Source organism: Lagopus leucura, unplaced genomic scaffold (genome assembly GCF_019238085.1).
Source record: "Lagopus leucura isolate 7727_CA_CO unplaced genomic scaffold, USGS_WTPT01 Super-Scaffold_100033, whole genome shotgun sequence".
NCBI lineage: Eukaryota > Metazoa > Chordata > Aves > Galliformes > Phasianidae > Lagopus > Lagopus leucura.
Window position 1 is genome coordinate 5,370,013 of NW_024962282.1, and position 10,136 is coordinate 5,380,148.

Below are 10,136 nucleotides of genomic sequence, written 5' to 3' on the forward strand. Positions count from 1 at the left end.
ATTGCTCTCTATAACTTCCTGAAGGGAGGTTGTAGTGAGCTGGGGGTCGGCCTCTTCTCTCGTGTCATTAGTGATAGGACCAGAGGGAATGGCTTCAAGCTACGGCAGGGGAGATTCAGGCTGGACATGAGGAAGTATTACTTTTCAGAAAGGGTGGTCAGGCACTGGAATGGACTGCCCAGGGAGGTGGTGGAGTCTCCGAGCCTGGGGGTGTTCAAGGAAAGGCTGGATGTTGTGTTGAGGGACATGGTTTAGTGGGAGCTATTGGTAATAAGTGAACGGTTGGACTGGATGATCTTTTAGGTCTTTTCCAACCTTGGTGATTCTATGATTCTATGATTTTTCTCTTGCTGTAAGTTATTGAGGTCTTCAGTGCGCTAAGCGCAACTTAATGGTAATTACAGGTCTTTGTAAGATGGATAGTGGCTCTACCTGAATAGTCTGGTAAAACAGAAGTCTTATTTTTTTTTCTTGAAGTTGCTGAAATGAGTTGAAACTCATTTTAGTTCTATCCTCTAAACTTTCTCTGGTTTCTCTGCTTTATTAAGCAGTTATATTTTTCCTGGTAACTGCATTTCAGTCAGAAACACGATAGGTGAAATGTGTTCTGGATGAAAGGTGCTGTAGATTAGATTACTACTATGAGACTTCTATCCAAAGCAGTTACTAGGGATACAATTGTACACTTAGGAGTCTTTTTAACCTACCTGATTACCTAGTGCTTTCAGTCTGCAACTGAGATAATAAACATTAAAAGGATTGCAAAGATTTTACAATTCTAGTTAAGCAAACATTATATTGACTTTTGTTCTTAATGCTCAGAATACTCAGAAGTCGTGCTATCTCAATTACTTTTGCAATGAACATCATCCCATGAGAAATTTCAAATCCCCTACAATCTAACAGAATTTAGGCAAAATGGAAAATACGCACGGAGAAATCATTTTGCCCAGCTGGGCTTTGGCACACACTAACTCTTAGAGAAAAATTTTAATTTAATTCAGAACACCGAGAGTGATTCCTTGGAGTTATAATGGCCAGTTTATGCTGAATGAGAAATACAGTTTCTTCAACTACGCCATTAGTGTGACATACTGCTTCTCTCTACAACAGTGTCCTTGATATTGTAGAATATGGCTGGCTGCAGCAATGCTGTATCAGATGGGATTTACTCAGAGTGGTGGTGGGGGGAAGGATGTTCTACAACCTTATAGTCAACATTACAATCAAGCATGAAATGAGAATGAAAATCTAGTGTTTTAAGCTTAGCATTACCTATCAAGAGAGATAATTAGTGATTAGTTAATGAGAACATGCGGCTAAGTATCGTAAATATATGTGAACAATGACTGAACAGGTTATATGGATGTGAGGGAAAAACTCCTCAAAATGACTTGATATAGAAGAGTGTGAAGATAGCTTGTGCTGGATTTAGGTCCTTAGAGAAAACAATGCTTGGAGTAATATTTTTAAAAATAATTTACATTTATTTTAATAAGAAACTTTATAAAGCGAGGAAACACTTCTAAGACTGTGAAATCTTTCCAATAGCAGTCTGTGGAAACAGTGACTACATTTGACTTCATGGGGATGGTTATCCACCATTACTTTTTCAGAAGAATCCCATTAAGTTGAAACTTGCTTCTCTGCAGAGGGTCAACTTAATTCCTATTTATGCCCTTGAAATAAATGACAATTATTCTAGGGCCTGGCATTACCTTCAGCTTTCATGTTCATTTTGTCTTGGTTTTGACATTTTCAGGTGGTGCAGTTTAGTCAGGAATTTTCCAACATAGAAGCAGTTCTTCTGTCCTGCAGCTTTCTACAAGCCTTGAGTATCTCAAGAAGCAAGATGAGGAACTTCTGCAGACTTGCAGAAGACTTGCAGGTTCCCATCATTGTTTTACTTGCTTATTCATATTCTTGAGAATGATGCAGCTAGAAATAACTCCAAACTGTATCATTATGCCAGTAGGTTAGTATTAAAAAAAAAGCTGTTTTTTTTTTTTAAATAGTGTCCAAAACAGAATGATTTTTAAAACTGAACTTTAAAGCCACTTTTATGCATACATGTTTTGGAATGTCTTTAAGCCTCACATGTTCTGATGTTTTTTCTTCACTTTCATAGCTGCTTGTAATATTAACTGTATGCTCATAAATAAAAAAGCAGCTTTCTTGCCTGAAGGAAGTTTATTGTGTTTGTAAAAGATTGGTTCAGGGAGTTGAATTTCACTGACTACACATACTTGGAGGAGCAGACATAAATTTTGCAACTGCAAGCGTGGTTAAATCTTTTATTTATAGAGTAATGTACCTTTCATACTGCCAGAAAACAGTGAGCAGAATGTACTTCTGGTGCATCTGTCTTAATGTAAGGAAAATCTGCCAGTTTATAATTTCCAAACAAATTGTTGTAATATCAAATATCAGTCTTCAGCATGAGATCTTGAGAACTAAATTAAACAAGTCCTCTCTTACTATAAATAGACAAATGTGTTTTGATAAGTTAGTTTCAAAAGAAATCACCTTAGTCGTATGCAAAATATTATGGAAAAATATGAATTGTGAAAGTCTACTTAATTACAACTGGCAAACAGAGGGAGCTGGACAGATTGTGGTTTTAATTTTCAGCACTGCCTATGGGGCTAAAGAATCTGCTCTCCCAGAACTGTTTATAATGCATCTGATGTAACCGTGCCATCTCAGATTTCTGAAATGCATGAATTTTGGAGTAAATTGCAACAAAAAGAGTAAACCTGGACATAGGTCTGTCATTACTGTTCCTTTAACTCTATATGCTTGGCCTATTTGCATATACATGGATACACACTAACTCATTTAGAAGTAAGCATTGTGTGTTTGAAAGCTTGCTCAAGTGATTGTTAGGAGGTTGTTTTTTTCTCTTCACAGTTGCACCACTTGATCTAATTAAAGGTATTATGTCTCCCAGTAAACCTGTTCACACAAATGCAGCTGTGACAGCATTAGTTATATTTGCCATCTTTTGCACATACACTGCAGCCAGTTTGTGTGGAAGGGTAAAAGAAGACAAAATTTGATGCATTAGCTGACCAAGTACATGTTAGTATTTAGACTATTTAAATTTATATTTAATTTCAAATAATTTATTTATGTTTTTGGAAGTTTTGTATTTATTTTTAGCTATTAAGAATAGATGCAGAAGATGCATAACAGAAGTGAGGACTAGGAAAGCAACTTATTTGTTTCTTGGCAAATATATGAGCAACTTTGAAGTTCCATTTGGCATTCAAAGCTCTGCCTGTGAATGAAATTCCAAAAGGCTATTTCTTCACAGCTTTCTGGATAGAATAGTTTTCAGATCATTAGTAGAATAGGAATTTTTTTTTACTGCTTAATCTGAATAATAAATATGCAGAACAATTTACTACTCATCCTTGGCAAAACAATTTCACCAGTTTCAGCTACATCCTACAGCTGTTCTTTGAAGGCTGTGTTATGCAATGTTCTGACAGCAAGAATTGCCAGCAGCAGATTCAAAAGGCATTCATAGCTTTATTCTTATATGACATATAATTTATTACTTTTCTAATGGCTTCTATAACAAACTAATATGCAAGTCCATCCTATGTTAGATTTAATGTCCCTGAAGACAAAGGATATATATATATATATATATATATATATTTTTTTGCTTATATATGTAACAGTATTTATCATATAAATTCACAACTGATTGAAGGAAAAGGCATCAAATCTCATGCAAGATTTTTGTATTACATGAATTTAAGTGTAGTTGGTGGCACGGCATGGAATCAGTGACATGATAACCAAAGCTTATGAACTTTGGAAATGATGCTTTTCAGACTTCCAAGAATGCACTATCTTTCTACTTTAAGTGTATTACAGATGAAGAGTACATGATGTAGGAATCAGGCAGGAGGCATAGCCCTGAAACAACAGAACAATAGAGAAAAGATTGTTTGCTTTTTCAGGGCTGGGTTGTCCATTTGCTATGGTTTTGTTTAGGCTTTGCACAGTTTGCACAGCAATCCTTTTATCATCTGCCAGTGTATGCTGTCCTTTCTGTTTGTGCAACTGGACCTAATTCTGGACTCTAGGCATGGGCTGCACCAGGACCTGGGTTTGAGTGTTTATGTGCTACCACTGCATTTTTATGTTCAGTTTCATTTGCTGCCTTGCTTCCTTTCAGAAAAAGCTGATTAGCCAAGTCAGGCTGTCCTATGGGCTCTTTTTGCTGCCAGTTGGATCAACTTGATGTATCAAGTGGTCCCATGTCGGAGTTTAGATTACTATAAAAATTCTGGCTTTAGGTAGAATGTTCTGCTGTTAAGCCAGGAAGAATAGCCTCTTTCTTCTCTTGCTTTTAAAGTTTTACTACAGATCTTTGATCTGTTTTCTTTTTTTTCCCCCCTTATTTAGGGAATATTGTAGACTATTCAGAGCAGAATATCCATCATGGGATTGATCCTGATGATCTTTTTCCCTTTCAGGTGTCCTTCAAACTAATTTGGACAAAAATAAACACAAGAATTTTCTGTCCTGAGTGCCTCAGACGTTATTGGTCACTAACTGCCACAAATGGGTGCTTTGTCATTTGGCTTCTTCAAGTGAGGAGGATAAAAAATGAGTGCTGTCTGCTGAAAACACTCTAAATAGCTTAATAGCCATTATCCTAGGCAGTACATTTTACTCTCCATTTTGTCTTGATTCCAAAACATGACTTTATCTTTCCCATTTGTCGAATACTTTTCCAGATTTGCAGTCTCAAGAAATGAAGGTGCCTTCCTGTACCCAGAATAACTCCCACAAATCTGTCTGAAAAAGTGTTTTAGAAATCACCACTATAAATCATTAAATACTTGTGCTAGGGGGATGTACATCACCACCTATGAAGTGAATGATGTTTCTTTTTAGTGTCTGGTCTGAACAGATAAGAATATATTGGTGCTGTGATGATGAAGTGAAGTTATGATCTTTAATTACTATTATTTTGTACTGTGATATGTGAAAATATGACCTGTTCCTATGGAAGGTGAATGCATAATATTCTACTGTGGTAGAAAGTAGTTAATTCCAGATCAAGAAACTTTCTCAGAATTTTACATGGCATGGGTGCCAATATGTGCAGTGGGTGTATGCTCATAGCTTTGAGGCTAAAAGTATCTTATGGACATTAATTGTGGAATTGTGAAGAGTACACAGTAACAAATAAGGGAGGAAAAATTAGTTGTAATTCACCTTTCTCTGAGATTGGAAACCGCTCCTTTTATTTTTCATAAATATCTGGAAGTGAGCATGTTAGTGAACAAGTTCTAGTTGTGGAAATATTTATTACAATCTAGGGATATTAATTACTTCATTTTTTAAATTTAGAAGTTAGCCCCCAAGGCTTGACTTTGAACTCACATTTTGAAAACTAGAACATAAAAACTGTATTCCTAATTTAAGGCACTTTGTAAAATATGCTAGTGTTCAAATAAGAAGACAGTTACTGCCTTGAAAGAAGACTGCACAATTCAGTTTTCTCTCTGAAGCACTTCAAATTTACAGGAATTAAAGCTGCAGTTCACAGATAGCAACTACTTTTGAAAGATTGGGTGCCTTGGAAGCTATCTTAAGCAAGAATTTCTCATTTTAAGCCATATTAACCAGTTTCTGACACAATGCTTAATTTCTGTGCTACTTCATCAGGTCCTGTAGAGGGAGTTTGTGTGATTTTTCATCCTAAGTTCATTAACCTACTACTTACCCTAGGCTGGCACCAAATAGCAATGGCTCCATGTTAGTTGAAACTGTAAAATGGGTTGGCTCACAGATGCACCTGCATAAGCAGCTGTATACATACACATTTTATCAGATGCCCAAGTGTTGACGCTCTGTTTAAACACTTGGGGTCATCCAAATCATCTAGGATCTCATATAGACTATGGAGTAATTTTTATGGACTCATTCCAACAACACACTTTTTCTCTCTATTCAGAAGTAATGTTGTAGCTTACATGGCTCTCTGAAGAGAATTTGAGTTGGCAGAAACAAAACATCCTTGAGAGAAAGCTAGCATCAAAACATAAAATTATGTTTTATGTAGTTGTATTGTCTGAGTCTGTAGCTAGTATCAGCTCTGAAAAGGCAGTCTGTACAAGCTGGGTTATATAAATATTTTGTTGGGAGGTGCACTAATTTACGTACAAAATGAACGAAGTGATTGAGTGCCTGAACCTTAAGCATAGAAAAATGCCTTAAAATGGCACTACATGCTGGAACAACAGAGGCAGCAGCAGCAGACTGCTCTGTGTACATTATTTACACCAATCTATTGGCGCGTTTATCATCTGCATGCCATTAGAGGACTGAATGATTGCTTTACTGTATGACCAGATGTTATATTTGAAGACCATTAATCAAATTTCCTAAGGCAAAAGAAACATTAGGCAATTAATTAAGTTATAATACCGGTCTTGTAAGAGGCTTCTGACTATACTAATTAATCAAGTCAAGTTAGAAGGTTTTGTTCAAGGAGCTCTGAACCGCTCTCTGATAGCCTTCGGAGAAAAGAGCTCTGAATTTCGCAGAGATGTAAACTATTTGAAATGCATTCATCTTGCATTCCTGTCTACTGCTGTGATGGATTTGATCTTATAAAGGCATGATGAAGTCAAGATGTTTTCTTGAAGGGCTGCTCTAATGAGCCTCAGAAGGAAGATCTTCCTGGTGAGGTGGAGGAAAATTGTTTGAATTTTGAAGATTAAGCCACACTGCCATTTTGGTTGTTCGTTTTGGGAGAATGTGGAGAGACTACACTGTTAGGAAGAGCTCTCTTCTATTTTTTAATGCAACAATGTTCATGGCTGCAAGAGAGCCTATGGGAGCTTATCTGTATATTTTGCCATGAGTCACTGTCAATAATGAACAGCACCAAATTTCGTCTTAGCTGAAGATCCTCAGTGCTGTAGGAGCATACTACATATTTTTCTCATGATACCAACCTCCACCTCATGCTGAAAATAAAAAGAACAACTTTGTTACCATTTTATTTATTTGAAAGCATTTGAAATCAGCTCTACATGTAACTATCATTCTTCTGTATGTGGTCTGAAGGACCTGGGTAGATGTTTAAGAAACTTGCTATGATCAGTTATAAAGGAAATAACAAAAACTTGAAAATAGAAGATCAGATGATTTGAAGACTGTTTAAGAGAAGTAACCATTAGATGTGAAAATAAGTAAGAAAAGATCTATTTTGACACCTTGTAAGCTATAGCAGTCACGAGAATTCGTCTGAAAAAGTTACAACTATTTCATTAACTTTTAGTACACAAAGAAGTGTATTTGTTTCCTAGGTCACCGGTGCACATTTTGACTGACTGCTGGCCTGACTGGAAAAGCATATAAGTATTTTCTGGCACATACCAGAGGATAGGCCTTTATAGGAGATAGAAAAAAAGTTCATTAATCAGTAAGACCTACAGGCTCTTGAAAATAGAGAGCCTGTAGATGTGAAAAATTAAGGAGCAAAAAGTTCGAATGCTGTGGAAGATCACTGACACCTCAAGTGACAAAATGTGGTTTTGACAGACTGAGTCAGAGAAGAGATCAAGAACTGTGTTCTGTGGGTTTTGTGTGGTGAATTGTGGCTGCAAACTAAAATGGTATCTGTGAACTCAGTCAAGTTAAACAAATACTAATCGGAACTAAAGGGCAAATTCTGGCTCTCATATAATTTTTCCAAAAAAGACAGTCTTAAAAATAAAATATCATATGATGGTTAGGGGCAAGATTCTGAAATAAAAGAACATGACAGAAGCTAACTTTACTATTGGCTTGGGAAAGCTGTAAGACATATGTTTCCATAGAGGCAAAAATGATGGGTTAGTGTAAGTGCTGCGTGGGCCTATCTTTCCTTATTGCCTAGAATAGAGTTCCTTGGCAATGCATTGAACAGGCAGGTGCCAATCTCATGAAATCATCTAATCAACCAATAAATGAGGCAGGGAAGGTATCACTGTAACTGATTATATATGGAAAAACAAATCACATATATATACATGTATGTGGGGGGAAAAAAAAGCTCATATAAGTGTTGAAAAACTTTGTAATGTTTTTACTTGGTTTTTTTGAGTACACATTAAGGTGAAAGGGGGATTTTTGGTGTTTACTATGTACTACAAGATTAAGATATTAGGCAAAAGGTTAAATAGTATTTGGAAAAAACTCAGATGTATCACTTAGTACCAACAATATATCATCCATATCCCTGTCTGATGGAAGCGTGAGATTATTCTTAGCATTTTCAAATTTCAGGTTTGTCTCTCATGAGTCCTTGTGGGGTCTGTCTTCTCTTACGAATCTTCTAAGTATTTCTAAATGTGAGCTTCCAGAGAATGAAATAAACTGAGAGAAGAGACAGTGTCACCTGGGTTCTAGTGTCATAGATTTATTTCATCGTTCTTAATTTTCTTCTCAAGGCGGATGGCAGGATGGTGTTGTGCTAAAGGGAGATCCTAGGTAGCATAGTAAACTTGTTTATTAAGTAATATTCCAGCTTCCATGGGGGAAGTTGTGTGTGTCACATTAATTTATGCGTAGGGAATTTTACTTAGATAAAAAACAGGAATTAAATCAGTTTTGATATAGGACTTATATTTCAGATACCAATATTTACGAAAAAGCTCAAACAGCAACATTGCTATAGCAGAGTTTTTAGTTTATATAGTTAGAATAGGAGAAAGCAAGCCCTTTTTACACAGAACTAGTACTGCTTATTCTGTCTAGTATTTAGCAATTGTAGATTTTCTAGACTCACTCAACTTTCTTATAAGTCATATCTTTGATGAACTAAGTATGAGACTGACAGTGAACAGGCCTGATCACTTCGGTTGCCATTAATGTTGTGTCTTTGTTTGGGCATCTAGGTCTGCAGTATTTCAAACTTAGAAACATGCTACTGCTGCATTTGAGGAAGCATATCACTCAAAACATGCAAGTCTGAAATGAGAGAGGATTGCACCAGAATATTACTGGTAAGGAAATTTCTTTCATAGCTTGTTAAAACTGTCTATTATACAGTTTACTCCAATTAATTTTTTATATGTTGATTTTCTTAAAGATTGTGCACAATACATTTGTGTTATGAAACTGAATGAAAGATAAAATGTAGCGTATGAAGAAAAAGCATTCATTATTTCACAGTGAGTTATTTATTTTCATAATTTTGAACTAATCTTTCCTCCACTGAAATATGTGATGTACTCTGGAATGGAATATTGGTCAGGCTACATGGGCAGTGTTGACATATGCATAAAACAGTTTTAATTTTATTCTACAGAAAAGCATACATTATTTTCTAACATCCATGATCCAGTACTTTTTGCTGAAGCACAGACTCCAAATATTGTTGTTTCTTTGAAGCCCTCAGGAGCAATTTATTGTTCTTTTTGTTTATATGTTTCTGGGGAGCTGATGAGGGTGAAGTGAAGAGAGTACAGGGAAAATAAAATCTTCAATTCACATGACTGGGACCAAAGTATCAGGCTTTCTCATACTGTTTCTGTATTAAAACTGTTATATCATATTGATCCTGTTAGTTTCTACTTCTTCTCTGATGCTGTATTTATAGAACATACTTGACTTCATTACTCCATGTTCCAGTTGAATTTGTTTATTTTACTGTAAGCAGTAAGCTTGTTCACATATCCTAGAAATATGAGATGCTAGTGCATTTCAAATCTGTATGAGTGGTTACTTGAAATCAACAATCATAATACAGGTAAACATTTCTATCCAACACATGCAGATATATACCTGAGCTTCACTGAATTAATAAAGATGGGTCATGTCAATACATACATGCTTCATTCAGTGTTTGGAACTTACAGACTTAGACACATCCATTCTTTATCCATTTACCAAAAGATGCAAGTTGAAGTGTGTACATAATAAGCTTTCTAATGCCATGTCTATCTGTGGGTCTGTGATTACCTACCTGTGGGTAGATGATTACCTATTAAGTCATGACTCAATTTCAAGCCAGTTTTCACTTTTCTTCATTTCTTGCTTTCCACGAAAAAGGAATACTTAAAGATTAGAAGTCACCTGAGGCTCTGGTCAGCCTATGTAATGAATTGCATCAGGGA

General features: G+C 35.9%; 1 long non-coding RNA gene across 1 annotated transcript in view; it reads left to right on the top strand.

The window, feature by feature from the left end:
• LOC122185803 overlaps positions 1-9,002 on the top strand; it is a 39,025-nt gene extending 30,023 nt beyond the window's left edge. Inside the window, exon 3 of the long non-coding RNA XR_006180977.1 lies at positions 8,916-9,002. This is a non-coding gene — a long non-coding RNA (uncharacterized LOC122185803). The remainder of the gene's footprint in view (positions 1-8,915) is intronic.
• Positions 9,003-10,136: the final 1,134 nt, after the last annotated feature.